Source organism: Rattus norvegicus, chromosome 2 (assembly GCF_021556685.1).
Source record: "Rattus norvegicus strain SHRSP/BbbUtx chromosome 2, alternate assembly SHRSP_T2T, whole genome shotgun sequence".
Classification (NCBI taxonomy): Eukaryota; Metazoa; Chordata; class Mammalia; order Rodentia; family Muridae; genus Rattus; species Rattus norvegicus.
The window spans coordinates 34876118-34894633 of NC_141535.1; the positions used below are offsets into that span (position 1 = coordinate 34876118).

Sequence of the window (18516 nt, forward strand, 5' to 3'; positions counted from 1 at the left end):
ATGTGTAACACTCAGGTTTTGATCTCTAATATAACAAAATAAGACAGGACAAAATTACATAAACTTTTGCAACCATAGAAACATTACTACTTCTTTCATAATGGCCCCAAAGCAGAAACAACTCAAATTTCTGCCATCTTCCTGGATGGATATGTAAAGTGTCCTATAAAAGGAACTAACAGCTGTCACACACTATGACGAGGATGGACCTTAAAGACATGGCTAAGTGCAATAAGCCAGTGACAACAGAGCACATGCAAATGACTTTATTAATATGAAACACTGAAAATGCAAATCATTGAGACTGAATGCAGGTTCCTGTTTCCCTAGTGGTGGAGGCCAGGCAACGGTGGGCAGGGGCTGCCGTGTAAGAGCGATAGCCTCTCATTATTGGGATGATGCAAATATTCTAAGGCTTATTACAGTGGACATGCCCTCTGGGAACACAGTAAAGACACTGCACTGCACATTTTAAGGGGGCAATGATGTGTATGTGTGAATGACACTCCAGTGGAGGCTGGAAAAGGGGAGTGTGGAAAGAGAGAAATGAGGGGGAGAGTAAGGAGTTTGAGTCGATGGCTGTAAAGTTTTATCATGCAAATTCAAAACCTTGATCTTCCCAAAGTTTGTTGGGCTAAAAAAAAAACCAAACAAACACAAACACAAACAAACAAAAACCCCCAATGCTTCCTTTTCTATTCTCTCTACTTTTCTTACCTTAGCACTTAATTAATCCCACGTACCATTGTGTCCTGTGCCCCGGAAGCCCTCCTGTTAGGAGGGCAGATTATATTTACAGCAGGAAGGATGTCTTCCCTGGAAGCCCCTGAGCTTCGAGTTGTGTGGAGCTCAGTGGATCCTGTACTGGCGGCTTGGTGAATGCTTCCATTCAAATCTGACTGATGCACGTTTTCCACTGGGAGCTGAGGCCAAAGGTTCGTTCCCTTCAGCTCAAGCTGGTTTTCTTGAGTGGCGTTCCGCTGAGTCCTTTCCATACCTCATCTGGGAAGCTTTCCTAGCGTTCGTAATTTCTACCGGAGAGAAAAAAGTAAACAAACAGGAAAACATAAAATAAAATTCCAAACAAACCTTAGGCCTTCACCTGCTGGCTTAAGTTTGCCGTGACAGCTTGTGGGCTTGTAGATTTATTTTAGGTGCTTTCACAAGTCCATAAGTGACATGACAGGCAGGGCTTTAAAAGTGAAGAAAGTTTTAGACCACAGCAGATTGCTGTGAACAGTAGTGCTGTGAGCAACTGCCCTCTGAGTAAAATAACTACTATCTTGGGGCATTTAGCTCTACCTGCCTGCAAAAAAGACAGTTTACAACCAGTCATGGACCCGTGTGGAGGGTCATGGGACACTTACCTGTGCATCCAGCTGCTGGCTACCACCAGTTGTATGCATCTGCCTTAATGGCATGCAGTCTGGGGGAGGGGATGGAGCATAGAGCCCAAGGGAGGACAAGAGGAGTGGGACTCCATCTGTGCGGCTAAGGGAAGTCCTCTTCCCTATGGGGTACAGGTTTTTCGGGTGTGGTCTGTTGTGGGAGGAGGGCCCTACATCCCCAGAACAGAACTGAGCCTCAGTTTTTCCTTGGGTTCATAGGAGAAAGGGTTTCTCAAGCATCCCCATGAGAAGGAATTTTAGCAAAAGAGTATGAACAAGAACAGATTCCTGGGGCTAATGCAAGTGCCTCTCTCTCTCTCTCTCTCTCTCTCTCTCTCTCATTCATGTACACATTCACATACTATGACCCCCACACAAACATACTTCCATACACTCCACACACAGTGACACAATTACACATATACATGAATGCTCAGTCACACAATATAGTTATACACATTCGCACAGACACATGTACTGATTCATACACACTCTCATACTCACATATACTCTGACACATCCCCACATCCACACATACCCATGTACACATTCAAATGTGCACTCTCACACACAAATTTGTATACACTTGCAGTTTACACACAAGCACACCCATACTCACACAAATTCACCCATGTGCACAATCACATGTTCTCATGCACACTCATACTGTTACACACATTCACACACGCATACACATTCATATGTATACTACCTCCCAGGCACACACACACACACACACTAATACTCATACACACACAAACTCTGTGTTAGAAATGCTCATACATGCACATATACACTAAGTCATACACACTCACCTGCACACTTATATACTTACAATCACACTTACACATACACACTCATTCTCACACACTACACACTAGAATACACTCCTTCCCACATACTCACATACATTCTCTCTCTCTCTCTCTCACACACACACACACACACACACACAAACATACTTACACACAAACATACAAACACTTCCACTGACATACATACTCATACACACACATAAGTACACACTATTTACACATGCTCTCACACAGAAAATCCTACTGTGGTAGTTTGAATAGGTTTGGTTTCCATAGACTCACACGTGTGAATGCCCAGCCCATAGGGAGTTGCAGTATTAGGAGGTATGGCCTTGTTGGAGTAGGTGTTGCCCATTGGAGAAACTGTATCACTGCGGAGGTGGGCTTTGAGGTCTCATATGTGCTTAAACTATGCCCAGTGTGATATAAAGTCTTTCCTTGCTGCCTGCAGATCAAGATTTACAACTCTCTGCTCCATTCCCAGCACCATGTCGGCCTGCACGCTGCCATGCTTCTTGCCATGGTGATAACAGACTAAACCTCTGAAACTGTAAGCCAGCCCCAATTAAGTTTTTCCCATTATAGGAGTTGCCTTGGTCATGGTGTCTCTACATGGCAATAGAGTTTTGAGATACCTAAACAGTCTTACGTGCACAAACACAGTCCCAGCCACACCCATCCTTATATCCAGGCATACACGTTCAGTTTCCTCATTGTTCACATTCTTGCCCTCTGTGTATAAAGGCATGGGTAGGCATGTGCTGTTTCTAACTATGTGCACATCAAGGAGGAGACTAACACAAGTGCAGTTTTCTATTACCCTCCTTCACATGTGTGGGGAATGTATCTCCCTCATGCAGTACACTGGTTATTTTGTAACTCTTCGAAAGGAACATTTTATTATGGTAATAGTTCTCAAACTTAACATGCTACTTGATTATCTGGAGAAATCATTAGTGAGCATCTGCCCATCCCAGGCCAAGGGCTCTTGATTCAGGTTTAAAGTGGTCCTGAGTTTTGCGTAGCTAGGAGTCCCCAAGGCATGCGGAAGCTGGTGCTTTGAGGATCCACCCTTAGACACAGGTTATAGACCTGTAAAAGCTGGGCACTTCATTGTTTTGCTGAATATCTAATTGGTGTGTTCAGGGGTGTGTGTGTGTGTGTGTGTGTGTGTGTGTGTGTGTGTGTGTCTTTGTGTGCACGTGCATGCGCATGCACGCACATGATTTAGAAATGTGTTTTGGTCAATTGACTTGAAGGTGAGGATTTCATAGCTCATTTCTTATTCTCTATCTTGGTTTAAAACTAGCTGGCCATTATTTTGAGTTTAAACGTTCCATTGCAAACACCAGGCTCATTCCGGACCTCAAATTCCTAGGGGGACAGTTGAAAAGCAAATTCACAACTGACCTTGATTTGTTTCACAAACGGGGGTGGGGTGGGGTGGGGTGGGGTGGGGGAGGTAGACAGAGGCCTGGCTTGTCATCTCTCAGTGCACAGCAATCTAAAACCCCAGGTGCTCCAGGTAGGTCCAGGAGGATCAAAAAGGTGAGCAGGAACTATTTGCAGAGCTATTCCCACGCTACTCAGTCTTCCGGTGATGTTTCCTGTCTTTCACTAAGAGAACAGAAGCATGCTAACGTACTACCGTACCAACCTTGGTAGGGCTTCACGTAAAGTCATGGGAAAGGGCCACATCAGCACTGGGGACACAGGAGGCCAGCACTCAGTTCTCAAATACACTTGTGAGGTTGGTTGAGTTCTCAGGACCAGAGGGTGGTGTTCTGTGTATACATGACGTCTTGGTAGGGGGAAATGCATACCTGTGTTCTTTCATACCAATGTCTGCTTCATGTTTGTTTTAAAACAGAACTTTGAGCTTTAAAAAAAAATTTAATTTAATGTCTCATGCATACCAAATTAGGAAGTGTGAGTCTGCACACCATAAACACAGCTACAAGCATAAAGATACAGACATCATAGGCTTCCCTTGAGTGTGAGGGCCACACTCTTTCAAGCAACTCACTCTTGGTAGGATGCCTACTGCTCAATCTTCAGACACCATACAGACAGTCTGTGGTTTGTTTTAAATCAAAATTTGTGATTAAAAAATGAAGGATATGGTAAAACAACAACAACAAAAAAAAGTTCAGTGCTACAAAACATAACATAAAATATAGAAGTTTACGTAGCGTAATGGTAGTTAACTTGTTATCACCGGTTTCTAATACTCCATTATGTGGATATACCATCGTTTATTTACTTTTTATAGTAACCACAGTACCTTTTAGTTTGTGACTATTGTAATTAGGTCTGCTCTGAGTGCAACATGTGCAGAAGTGAAACAGTAGGGTTGTAAGTTGTGCACATATGTATCTCTAGTAGATACTGGGATGTCCTGGTATCTTCTACAGCAGCTTACCAGTTACTGTTTTAATGAGAGATGTACGAGCGTCAAGTTTGTGTCTATCCTCAGATATACCCAACATTCTTTAACTTCCTTCACTTCTGCCATTCTGTCATTATATGTATATTATATGTATATATGTATGTTCAAATCTGCATTCTTTGGCTGCCATTCACGCATGAACATACATGGTCTACTCTGTGGAGGGTGTTATAAAATCTCCCACTCCTCCCTATTAGTGACAGGAATTCTGTGCAGATTCAGGTCTGATTCCTCTGCCAGGTCTCTGTTCTGCGAGTTTCTTTTCCATGTTCTTTGATGTCCTTTTACAGACATATTTCTTGTATGATTACCACCTTCTTGTGACCTGTTATTGAAAGCATAGTGTACTTTAAGGGCTTGACAGGATCTTCTGGAACTTTTCTCTAAGAGTTTTATTAATGTTTTACCTATTGTGTTTAATCTACAATCTCTTTGGAATTGACTTTGTCTAGGGGACCGGGTTGGGCTGAACGTTCACTTTTATATGTAGATAGCCCACATTCTTTGCTAAAGAGACTATCTTTCTTCATTGTGTCTTCCTTAGTCCTAAACGTATTCGCTTAAGGGTTCCTCCAGTGACTTACTCAAGGTGGCTCATGCACACTTTTCCCCAATGTAATTATTTTCCCACATACAGAGAGATCCTTTCCTTTACTGCTGCATCCAATCTGAAGACCACTGGGTTGGTAGCGGTCTCATGTAGCAGAGGATAGCCATGAATGTAGCCCAACAACAACAATTAAAAAATTGTAAGTGTAGTTTGATAATATGGCTCCATAGATAAAGGCACTTTCCTCCAAGTCTGACAACATGAGTCCAAACTCTAGAATCCACAGGGTGGAAGAAGAAATGGACTCTGTCCTAGCTACACATGAGCTGTGGCATGAGGCATGCATGTGTTCACCCACGTACACCACACACACACACACACACACACACACACACACAAAATTATAAATTATAAAAAAAAACTTTAAAAATCCTTAAAACTCAAAATATTATGAGATTGTTTTTGTCTTTAGGCACTATAATTACCTTGTATTAATAATAGTACTTTATCACAGGCTAAAGACAGAGTAAAGCAAAAGGATGTGCCCATATATAGCACAGAGCAAAAATATTAATGATAGTGGACTGCGAGGAGGACAAGGCCTTCTCTACAGGCCTTTAAAAGAAACCCTTGATTTTCTTTTCTTACCATTGGACATGTTCATTCATTTATGTAGTAAGTTTCTATCATTTTCAACCCTGTTTCCCTCCATTCTGTCTACCCTTCTGCTGGCTACATTCTTTTCAACAAGCACCCCACTTCCCATGCCTTCTTTTCATGTGCGAGCAGCCACACTGAGCCAGAGTGACTTGTCCGAGTGTGAGGTGTGAGGTGTGAGACGTTACTGGCTTAACTGCTGCTAGACCACCGAAGAGACGAAGAGACGGATCCCGCCTCCCCGCCTCCCCGCCTCCCACCTTCCAGCCTTTGATAACATGGCTCTGAAGTGGACTTTGCGGCTTATACTGCCACTTTGCAATACTAAAGGGTTGCTACATCTTTACCACAAATACCACAGCTGGCAGCTGTGTCCCAGGATCTGTCCCCCTACTCATGTGTATTCTCTCATTTCTAGAGTAATGACCCTAAAGACACTTTTATGGCAGTCAGGGGAGCACTGTTAATTTTCTGTGTCTGCAGAAACAAATTATCACAAATTACTGGCTTCAAATAGCAGAAGTTTCTTTTCTCATTGTTCTAGAGGACCTCCAGTCTGAACTCACTAGAAACAGGCCCAAACAGAGGTGGGGGCAGGTATCACCAGAACCACCCCAGAAATACTCAGGACCAGTGAGTTGCGTATCCTTTCCAAATCCTGGGCATATAAAGCTCCATTTCTCCTTCCCTTTCTCCCTTCTTTTCTCTCTGGCTCCCTGTCCTTTCTTCCTCCTTCCTTTGTAATAGTATCTCGATAAGCCAGCCTAAGGATCCCTGACCGGTCTTGAACTTGCTACCTGTCCCAGGCACCAACAGGATCTTCATTCCTCATCCCAAGTGCTGGGGCCACAAACAAAAGCGCACTTGAAAGCCCAGCAAACTTCAAGGCAGAGTCTTCAAGTTCTCCATGACAAGGCTTCACGTCGTCCCCTCTGTCATGTGCAGGTCCAAGTTCCCTCTCAGGAAGACACAGGTGAGGGCGTTTAGCAAGCACTTTTAGATAATCGAGGAACTTTCTTCCCACTTCAAAATCCTTTACTCAGTCACACCGGCAGACAAAGGTTTCTACAAAAGGTGACATTGCAGGGTCTCAGGCGTTTGCAACTGATCTCATTAGGGGACAGGGTTTTGGTTTGTTCTTGTTTGTTTTGTTTTTTGGCCTATTGATAATTCAGTCAAGCCCTACAACATTGTGAAGTTTAAATTTGCCAAAAGTGGTTGTTAGGGTTTAAATCTCCGCCCGCGCCCGGACAGAACACACCAAGCCAACATGGTTCCACGTGGAGAGGTTTAATGAGATTAGAGTAGAAGAAGGGAGGAACACAGGGGACACGGCCATGGGCACGAGGAGGGAGCGGGGAGGGCGAGAGAAGGGACATGACAGAGGGGAAGAGGGCAGAGAAGAGAAGAGCAAAGAGAATGAGGAGGGGGCAAGCAGCCCCTTATATAGTGTCAGGAACAGCTGGCTGTTGCCAGGCAACTGTGGGGTGGAGCATACCTGGCTGTTGCCAGTAGCTGTGGGGGAGGAGCTTAGACAGAATACCAACAATGGTGCCACACACTTTTAATACCAGCACTTGGGAAGCAGAGGCTGTGGATGGTGATGTATATGAGTTCGAGGCCAGCCTGGTCTACAGAGCAAGTTCCAGGACAGCCAAGGCTATCCAGAGAGACGCTGTCTTGGTGGGGGTTGGGGATTTTCCAGTTTGCAGTTGAAAAATAACCATATGAACCGATGTGACTAGGTTCCTAACTAGATTTTCTTTGTTAGAGACTTAATTTGCTTGCAGCCTTTTCCCTCAAGGGCGATATAAGGAGCATCTTTGTAAAGCAATAGCGTTAAGCAGTTTGCTTCTGTAGGATAAATTCTAAAAGATGGTGTTAGCTTATAGGGTACATGAAGTTAAGATTTTGATAAAATTGCCAGTTGCCTACCCTGATTTATGCTCTTTCTATCCAGACCCGTCATTTCCTAAAATCGATTTATTTCATTTCAATAAAAATCGATCATCTGTTTCATATCAACCAGCTAGTAGGAGACAGTGAAAGGTAGTGACACTGTAAGTGGTCCGTAAAGGTCCAGCAGAAGTGAAGATACAGTGAGGAAACACACGCGTCTCAGTCTAGCAGGCTATTAAAACAAGGGCACGGGAATTTCCCATGAATCTGGTACCGGGAGAAGGAAAGGGCTATGAGGGAATTTGTTTCCCAGAAAGAGACTTCACACAGTTCTAACAATGTGTCAGACCACCTTACAAGATGAGACTGGAGCCCAGACTGTTAGCGCATAGGCTGTTACAGGAGGTTCCTCCCACGGATCTAGCAAAGGCTTAAGTCATTACCCGCAACTACAGTTGCTATGTGTGCCAGGAGTGGGCTGCATATAAAAGGATTGCCCCTCCCCCTCCCCCTCCCTCTTCCTCTCTCTGTTCCCACATGTTCCAGCTGGTCTTTCTCTCCCTCCTTCTGTGTCCTTCTCTGCACCCCCCATCCCCCTTCTCATCCCTCATGGCTCTGCTCAGATCTGTCTGCCTGTCTTCATGTCCACTTGTCTGCCTCGACCCCCTCCCAGGTCTCACTCCTCCCTTCCTCCAATAAATTCTCTTTATAGCAGATCTGTTGCTTGGTGGAATTCCTCAGGGGCCTTCCTTGGCATGGGCCCACCAGGTACCCCCATGCATATTATATTTCATAACACAGATAAGGATGAACAATACTGGGAGCGACCGCACCTTGGTCGGGCTGCTTAGATGTGCATATCCATCCTTGACCCTGTTTTAGACTTGGCTGTCACTCCGGGACCTTGGAGATGGATTTGACCGGTTTGCTCGATCCTTGTCCCTCTTCTTTTCTGTGTTTAGTTATAAATGTGTTGCTTCTTGACTTAATTACTGTGCGCAGCTTGACCACTCCTTTCTTTCCTTATCTTTCTAAATTCTGGGGCAGAGTCCAGGAGGGGACCTGACTGCAAAAGCTGAGTCAAGGATCCTGAAATCAGGGGACTCAGGATAAGGCCCAGTCACCAATGTTAATTTCCTTGCTTAACCCCTAGTGATGATTGATCAATGTAACAGCTCATCCCAACCCCCCTTGCTTTGTGTTCCCGTCCTAAAAAAAATGTTGTATGACCTCCCTTCTGCAGTTCCGATCCCAGCCTGGCTGTCTCCCTGTGCTCACAGAATAGAACGCTTTCATTTTTAAGCTTCTGTCTCTGAAGTGAGTTTTCTCAGCTTCCACCTCAACCCAACCAAACAGGCTTTTACACTTCACCTCTGGCAGGTTTCGTGTCAAATTGATTGAAATGTTAATTTACAACTTACCCCTTAAAAAGATTTGGGTCCGGGCGGCTTCAAATGCTTAGAATGGATACTTGGGTTGAGGAAAAAAATAACCTGATTACAAAATTTAGCGGGAATAACCTAAAATAGCTAAGCATAATAACCGCTCAAAATACTCGAACTGCCTTTGCTAGACCATCTTCAAGTGTAAAAATAAAAGATTAACTCAAGACTCCCCTTCACCTGTGTACAGAGGTACGCCTGCCTGGGTTCATTTAAATGGTGCGTTGATATTGAGACCGCTACCTTTGCTTCGAAATAGTTACTAAGAAACTTTACTCGGTGTTGTGATGAATGCAATTTAGTATCTAAATTTGTTCCTAGTGTGTCTTTTAGTCTCTTTGATGTGGGAACTTGAGAACAAGGCTGTGAAGGAAAGTTAGGACCATTTAGTTTCCAGGGTGGGGGTGGGGTTAGGAAAGTAATTTTTTTTTCCTTGGTGCCTTCAGGTCCAGCAACCCAAATAAGGAAATTGGGCCAGGGTCTTTGGTGGAGGAGGCAGTTTTTTTCTAGTCCCAGCCTGGAAAACTGGAGTCCATAGGCAGCCCCCATATTCAAACTGGCAGGTGACATCTGATGCTAGATGAGTACTTTGTTCTCCAGAGAAAATTCCTGAAAGGGTGGCGATTTGCTCTGACTCTCCAGGGAGCTCCTTCTGGGGGACCCAAGACCCGCTTCTCTATTAACATATTTAAAGTAGGAGGTCTGCAGGAATCGGAGCACCAGGTGAAGAAACTTTAGTTTGCCAGTGAATAAATGTGAGAGCTGAGTGAATGGGCGAGCCTAGCGTGGGTTGGTTTGCTTTGCATTTGCAACACTCTTGCCCCCGGAGACGGATTTCCTTTAGAATTTACATTTGTCTTTTGTCAGCCTTAGTCTGCAATAAAACTAACTTCCCCAAAGTTGTCAAATTAGACATAGCGTCACCATTCACTGGACTAAGAAGCCCAACAGGCATAGTTACAGATAAGCAACTGATCTTCTGTCGTAACTGACGATTTCACGTCAAGTTGCCTTTGGGAGTTTCCTTTTCCTTTTCTGCCTTTAGGGATAAAAGACAAGGAGTCTTTTTTTCCATCTTCCTCTGAGCTTTTCTGCAGCTTCCCCATTTTGTTAAAATCGTCATCCGTCCTTGGGGTAGTGAAAAACTTGGCATTACAATAGCCTTGCTCCGTGCTAAGTATTTTGTGTGCCTAAAGCCATGTCTTCTGTTAGCACACCAACTTTGTTAGGGTGTTAGATGAGCTATATTTAATCTCCTACTAGAGAAGAAAAGGGGGAGGGGAGGGGGAGGGGAGGGGGAGAGGAGGAAGTTGCAGAGTCTGGCTTCCGCAGCAGTGGCAAATCAATGGGTTATGATGTGGCCTCCATCAAGTGAAATGTGACCTCCCCTCCCTCCTTGTTAAGGTTTCTGGAAGCTACTTTTGGGAAAGAAAATGTCAGAGACTCAAGCAGACCCTCAGAAAGTACTTGGCATTTTCTTTACAAGTTAATGAGATGAAGAGAGAGAGAGAGAGAGAGAGAGAGAGAGAGAGAGAGAGAGAGAGAGAGAGAGAATGAATTGGGTGAATAGCCTAGTTCAAATCTAACATAACTTTTCTTATAAAAAGAGTTTCTGCACATGCTTTCTCCGTGGTTCATACTATCTAGTTTTGATTGACCTTTCCTAATGGTGGCTAACAGCCTAGTATTTCGACCTGTTAATTGAGTTTAGCGTGACTCTGCTTATGTGTCTTGAACTTTCATTTCAATGTGTATGTGATGTAGGAGACAATAGTGTGGCTAATTAACCAGTTTTGGAAGTTTTCCTTTTTCTAAACTCTAAACTTGTTTGCATTTTGTCTAGGCTTTGCCCCACAGTTACCAGGCAACAGCCAGGTATGCCTGACTCACTATAAAAAAGGCTGCTTGCCCCTCCCCTCTCTCTTGCTCTGGCCTTCTGGATCTGGCTCTGTCTTCTCACCCCTTCCCCCTCCCCATCCTCCGCCCCCGCCCCACAACACACATACGCTTATGGCCGGCCTCTACTCCTCCACTCTACTGTCTTTCTCTCTGCCTTTTTCTGTCTCTACTACCCTCTCAACTCTCCTCCCCATGCCCCGAATAAACTCTATTCTGTCCTATACCACTGTGTGGCTGGTCCCTCGAGGGGAAGGGATGCCTCAGCATGGACCCACCGAGGTACCTCCTTCCCGCTATACCCGACTGCACGTCCACCAAACACATTCATTCCTTCTCTCCTTATCATATTATAAACACAACAAAATGCATCCAGTTACTTCCATTAAAAGAGCCGCTCATTTAACTTGAGTTGCATAACTCTTCATGTAAGGTGGTTTATGTCTGGTTTTGGTTTATTTTCCTCTACACCAGAACACTGAGGTGAATTGGTAAGTGTACAAAGGCCTTTCAGGGAGCTGAAACCACAGGTGACAAGCATGGTGGGACACCTGAGACTCTGAAAAAAAGATACTGCTGCCCAGTTGAGTTTTCTCTACTACAAGGGAAGAGGGCGGGAGCTTCTTTAGTGAGCACTGAAGTCACCTGTGGACTTCTTAAAATGCAAGCCCCAGACTTTCCCCTCAGGAGGATGCTTGCCCTGTGTGTCTGGTTTGGGGGTTTAAAAAATTGACATTTCCTTCTGAGACAAATGGTTCGAAGACTGAAAACTATTGTCCTGTGACTCGCGTGGAATTGTCTTAGGAGAGAAGGAGATTTGAACTGTGAGTTGAAAGCAAGGACTATTAGAACGAGGAGTAGAAGGGGGTGTGGGAGGAGTGAAGAGAAGAAGGATTGGGGGTGAGAAGGGAAGGCAGAGGTAAAGGGGTCTTTGTGATGTAAGCAGGATGTTTGTGCTGGGAATGACTGAAGACACCTCTGCCTGGCACCTGAACGGGGTCAGAGAGGGAGAGCAAAGAGAGGGAGGTCAGGGCTAGAGTAGCAACACAGGTACCAGCCCTCTCTACCCAGACAGGACTTGATACAGGTGCCCCTTGGACAGGCTACATCTAGACTAATGTACTATGTAATCTGCCCGCTGTCTTTCAAAATCTATATCTCAGCAGGTCCAAATTCTTTCGGTTCATCAGGTCTCTGGGTGAGGACAACTTTATTGTTGCCTTACAACAGTCCAGTGGGAGAAACATGGATTCCATGTGGCTGTGTGCTCCAGCCCATCACCCTCACAGTACAGTTCTCCAACCCGTGTCTCGGGTTATCTACTGAGGAAGCTTTCTCATTCTTTATTTTTTTCCCCTCTCGTTTAGAGTCTGGTCTACTTTGATTGAAGGCCAGAAAACACTTGGCTGAAATTCCAGGCTGAGGAGTGGTAACTGGAAAGCCTTATTTATGTATCCCTCAGCTTGGAATAGTAAAACATTTAAAAAGGTATGGTGTTTAATCATGTCTGAGCCCGAGGAATGTAGAGCCCCTATGAGGAGTTCTGGTTCCAGAGGATAAAAATAAGAACTGGGTAGCTTTCCCTGTCAAGCTTCTCAGGACTCCTGTCTCCTGTCTGTGCGCCACTTGGTCTTCCCAACCAATTTGTATTCTATGCTGTTAAGCTGCGGCTAGCGTGCAAGTCCCCAGGACTTCAAGCACTTTGAGTCCTTGCCTCACGTCACCTAGCTCTCCCAGCATGCATCTGTTGAAAACAGAACAATGCATGTCACTCCTCAAAATGAATTAATCGGCCACATTTATACCTCAGCTCATATCGCTTCTAAATAGTTTGGGTTTCCTTCACTCCACCCAGTCCTTGACAAGTACGCAGATTTTTTTTTTCTAGACTCTCATATTTAAAGGATAAGACCCACCAACAAAAGGTGCTGAAAGCAAGATGAACAAATTCTGTCGCCTGGAGACTGAGCTTACCATTTCAGTGACATTCTTAGTGTCTCCTTACACAGTGTCTGAGAATCTGAGACCTGAACCTGATCTCTTTAAATTGCAGGGCAATATATGGCAATTACATCATCCATGTTGCTTTCAAACAGAGAACTGCTATTTTTAAGTAAAGACAATCCCCACCTTAAAAGATAACATTACTTAGTGTGCAAACTTTTGGAATCAAATTTCAAGACACTAGAGGTTAAGGTGTCATGCTGTTGAACAGATTTGACCTCATACATGCAGGAATGCACAAGTCACTTTGAAAGATTACATACTAAGTGACAGGCCTCCTGACTTGTGCTGGGCCTGAAACAGAAAGCCAGTGGGTATCATGCCCCCAAATTTACACCATGGCCTCATATTTTCCTCTTAATACACTGATGTATCTAATTCTTTTTAGGTGAAAAATTTCCCTCATAGGAAATAAAAGACAGGTTCATGCAGGGAATATGCTTCATGTGAATATAAATATTTTTAGTTTTGGACTGGCCACAAACCTTATGAGGCCTCCACTGGCGTCTTCAACCTTTTATTGCATATCAAGTTCAACCTTCTTTTGGGTTCTGAAATTCCCAGCCAAACTTCCATTGTAGGGGAAAAAAGAGACATGATTCTGAGAAATCATAAAATCAGAATAATATCCAAAGCTAGGAATAATTCTTTTGCTACATCCAACATTTGCCAAAGCTTTATTAAAATGTACCTCAGATTTTGGGCATTGCATTATATGAAAAACATGAGACACACAAAAAATTGATATGTGGACCCTGTCAGATTGCATCACTGGTGTTTTTAAAAGATGCATGAAGTTGACAATTTTGGATACTTGAAGTTCATGAGGAATTGAAGGGATTCAGATTTCTTTTTTTCTGCATTTTACAAACAACACTTGTTCCTGCTATCTCTATCTTCTGATCTGTAGTCAGACATGATAGTCACTATGCTCCTGGTAGAAGTGGAAACATGAAGAATTTAAAATGAACTTACATACATGATGAATTAGGAAGCCAGGTGAGACCAGACTCCAGGTCTTGCAATCTCTAGTCTGATGCAATTTCTCCTAAGACCATGAGGTGAGGTGATTTGATGACCTTAATGCACCTCTGAATGAACCTTCAGGACCTTTCTTATTCTCCCAATTATAGCTTTACTTTCTTCGGGGCAGGAGCAAGGCTTTCTAGGTGAAGTAATTTTCCACTGTTGAACTAAGTGACATCATTTCTGTTATATATGTAATGTGCTGACCAATCTCAATGGTTCCTATGGTTTGAAAAGAGGAAAGCTGTGTTCAGCATCACTTAAACTTTGACTTTAGAAGGCTGCCTAATGGAACTGTAGACTTTCCATATCCAGGAATACTAAAAAGGAAGTAGAACACTATCCCTTCTAGGCTCTTTGGACATTTTATTTCTGTAGCTAAATAGTAAGACCTAACTCTTAAATGTTGGTTCCTCTAAGTTTAGGAGCTACTCCTTCTGGCTCGCTGTGTACATAGGCAAATCTTATACTTGAATTGCTTGGGTTCTGATGTGAACTGAATTGTGTGGCTACCAATTTCGAATGTTGAAGCCCCAATGTCCATTGTGTACTGGAGCCATGGTTTTGCTGGAAAGCTAAATGAGGCCATAATGTAGGCTCTAATGCAATAAAACTGGTGTATATCTAGGAGGAGAAAGACTCATGCCCCTGTCTTTTATTTATGGGATAAATACTTGGACCAGAAGCAATGTGAGGAGGACAGAGTTTATTTCAGTCCCAAGCTTATACTCCTTTATGAAGGGAAGTCAGGGAAAGAATTTAAAGGAAGAACCTAGAGGCAAAGCTGAAGCAGAAACTATGAAGGAGTGCTGCCTACTATCTTATTATTCATGGTTCTCTCAGCTTGTATTTTTATATAACCCAGTACTACCTAACCAGGAATGGCACTACTCCCAGTAGGCTGGACTCTCCCACATCAATCGTTAATCAAGAATATGGTCACAGAGTTGCATACAGACAACCTGATGTGGAGGTATTTTTCCTAATTTAATTTCCCACTTCTCAGTTGATTCTAATTTGTGTCAAGAAAAAACTAACCAAAGCACCACATGAAGGGCAAAAATAATCACAGGAAGAACAATGGTAGAAATATGGACATTAATGGTCACTTTAGATTCAGAGAGAAGTTAAATTGGGTAGAAAACAAATTAGAGCACCAAGGGAATAAAAATCCCTGTTATAAACTGGCAAAGATCCTGGCTACATTAAGAGACTGATGTTCCAGGACGATGCTTCTCATTCTGCAGGGATTTGACTGCTACATAGAGCTACATAGAGCTGATAGTATGGTTCTGCCAGATAGTGCCATGGGGATGATGAAAGTCAGAGATCTGGGTAGAAGTGATTATTCAGAGCATTAAGAGTTAATAGAATTTACCTTGCTAGGTTTGGCTACCTCAGTGCCCAGCTTATCAGTTTTGTAATAAGAATGTCTATCTTATATTCACATTTTGTAAGAACATAACAAGTGTCCAGTTTCAAGCATGCACCGCTTTAAAGTCAAAAGGGCCTTTATGGGTGTTCTACAAGGCTTGGAAGACCACAAATGCTAGCCTAGATTAATATACCCAGCAAAACTATCAATCAAAGAAAGAAGAAAAACATGATAAAAATCAATTTAAGCAATCTCTGTCCACCAACCCAGCTTTAAAGAAGGTACTAGAAAGAAAACTTTAGTCTGAAGACCAAAGAGGACACAAGGAATAAGTAATTCCAGAACAGTTCAACAAGAGAAGAAACAAAAACACAACAATGAAAAAATGAGAATTAATAAACTGCTAAATAATAACCCAAAGTATAAATGGTCTTAATTCCCTAGCAAAAAGACAAAGACTGACAAATTAGAAAGTAGAACACATCTTTCTGTTGCATCCAAGAAATACCTTACCATCAAGGAAGCTCAGAAAACACCTTACAGCAACGACTCTCAGCCTGTCAATGTAAGCTTAGATTTTTTTCAAAACTTATTTTATTTAGGGTTCTTAAATACTTCTAACCCACTGACCAGAGGTAAGGGAAAGTGAGTAATAAGAAAAGGGTGTTTGTGGACCTGTGTAGAAGTAGTTCCTAGGGTGATTTCACTTTTTGTTGTTAGGCTACCAGCCATCGAGTTCAATAGCACAAACACAGTTCAAACACTAAACACAAATCAGTAGCAACAACACGACCCAGCAGAAAGAGCAAGGCTCTGCCGAACTGGCATGAGTCAGCAACAGTGTTCAGAATCAACTGGAATACCATGCGAAGTACTTTCGTATGTTTCCCTCTACAAAGGGAAGACCAATGAAGACCAATGAAGACAGATAAGGTCAGGAAACCACTGCATGTCCTTTTACTGTAGGGTTCCATTTATATTCTTTCTAAACATCATGGGCCCTCTCAAGTGCCTGTTTCAGCAAAATATTATATCCCCTCTCACAAAGACAGCTTCCAGAAAAACATCACGTGACACGACCGAGTTATTAAGGAAACCAGAAGTTTCCACTTCATTTGGGTTTTGAACCCTATAGGGGTTGCATATCAGATATCCTGCCTATAAGATATTTACATTATGATTCACAACAGTAGGAAAATTACAGTTATGAAGTAGCAGTGAAATAATCTTATGGTTGGAGTTCACCACAACATGAGGAACTGTATTAAAGGGTCACAGCATTAGGAAGGTTGAGAACTACTGCTCTAGAGTAAAAGGATGAAAAAAAGTATTCTAAACAAATGGATTCAAGAGACTATTAGATGTAATTATTTTGATATTTGACAAAACAGACTTCAAATTCAAACTAACCAATAAATAGAAAAGGATACTACACATTCATTAAAGAAAAAAATCTACTAAGAGACTATTACAATTGTAAACATGTATGCAGCTTACATTAGAGCAACCAACTGCGTTAAAGAAACAACATTGCATCTAAACCTTGTATTGAAGAAGTGATAGTGGGTACATTAGTCAGGCCTCTCTAAAGTAACAGAACAGCATGTTTGTGTGTGTGTGTGTGTGTGTGTATGCTTATGTGTATGTCAATAAATCCCATACATATATACACATATACACACATGCTCATATACACATATACATGCATACACACACATGCACATATACACACATACAGATATACACACATAAACATATACACATATACATGGGATTTATTAAAGTAACATAGGTTGTAGTCCAGGAGTATAGCAATGGCTTTCTCCTGACAGGAAGACCAAGAATCTGGTAGTTATTCAGTCCATGGGACTCGATGTCTTATCAGTTCCGACTGACTGTGGGAGTCCCAGGGGGCCTTAGAGAACTGGCAGTTTTCACCCCACATTGGAATTCCCAAAGAAGTAGGTACCCACACCAGCAAAGAAATGGCTCAAGATGAATAAACTTGCTATTAAGAGTTAGATCAAGCAGACAAAAAGCAATAGTTAACTTTTTCCATATCCTTTTATGTAGGCTGCCACCAGAAGGTCTAACCAGATTTTGGGTGAGTCTTCTGGCCTCAAATGGTCCAACCAAGAAAAAAACAAATCACACAGCGATTGGCCTAACTGCTGGAGTTCTGGTTAATTCCAGGTGCAGTCGAATTGATGATCAAGACTAGCCAACAATTACATATTTTACCAGACTAAGCACAAGAGCTACTGGAGGTACCCCCATCCCAGATTTCAATTTGTATTACAAAACCATAATAATTAAAGCAGTATGATACTGGCATAGAAACAGACACACAGGTCAATGAAATGGAATTAGAGAGCTGGGCTTAATTCTACACTCACACACACACACACACACACACACACACACACACACTCCTGATTTTTAACAAAGAAGTACAAAATACACATAGGAGAAAAGTCAGACTCTTCAACAAATGGTGTTGATCACATTGGTTAGCTGCATGCAAAAGAATAAACATAGATCTCTCTCACCCTGTCCAAAGCTCATCTCCCAGTGGATGAAGGACCTTAACGTAATACCAGATATCCTGAGTGGGATAGAAGAAAGAGTATAAGAGAGACTGTAACTCATTGTGTTAGGAGTGAACTTTCAACAGGATGCCAGTAACACAAGCACTAAGGTCATTAACAAGTATATGGAAGCTTAAAATCCTAGAAGCTTCCGGACAGCAAAAGAGCCCCAAAGAGATAACCTACAGAATGGGGAAAATACTTTATCAACTATGTATCTGAGAGAGGGTGAGTATCTAGAATATGCAGAGAACTGAAAAAGCTGACCATTAAGGAACAAATAACCCTGCCTTTAAAAATGGGGTCTAGAACTAAACAGAGTTATCCAAAGGTACCACCCCAATGTCCGAGAAACACTTTTAAAAAGTGTTCAACTCCCTTAGCTATCAGGGAAGTGAAAATTCAAACTACTCCGAGCGTTCATATT

At 42.7% G+C, this 18516-nt stretch overlaps 1 long non-coding RNA gene across 1 annotated transcript in view; it reads right to left on the reverse strand.

Moving 5' to 3' along the window:
- Positions 1-250: 250 nt before the first annotated feature.
- LOC147996032 (uncharacterized) overlaps positions 251-18516 on the reverse strand; it is a 44756-nt gene continuing 26490 nt past the window's right edge. Inside the window, exon 3 of the long non-coding RNA XR_015677720.1 lies at positions 251-1031. This is a non-coding gene — a long non-coding RNA (uncharacterized LOC147996032). The remainder of the gene's footprint in view (positions 1032-18516) is intronic.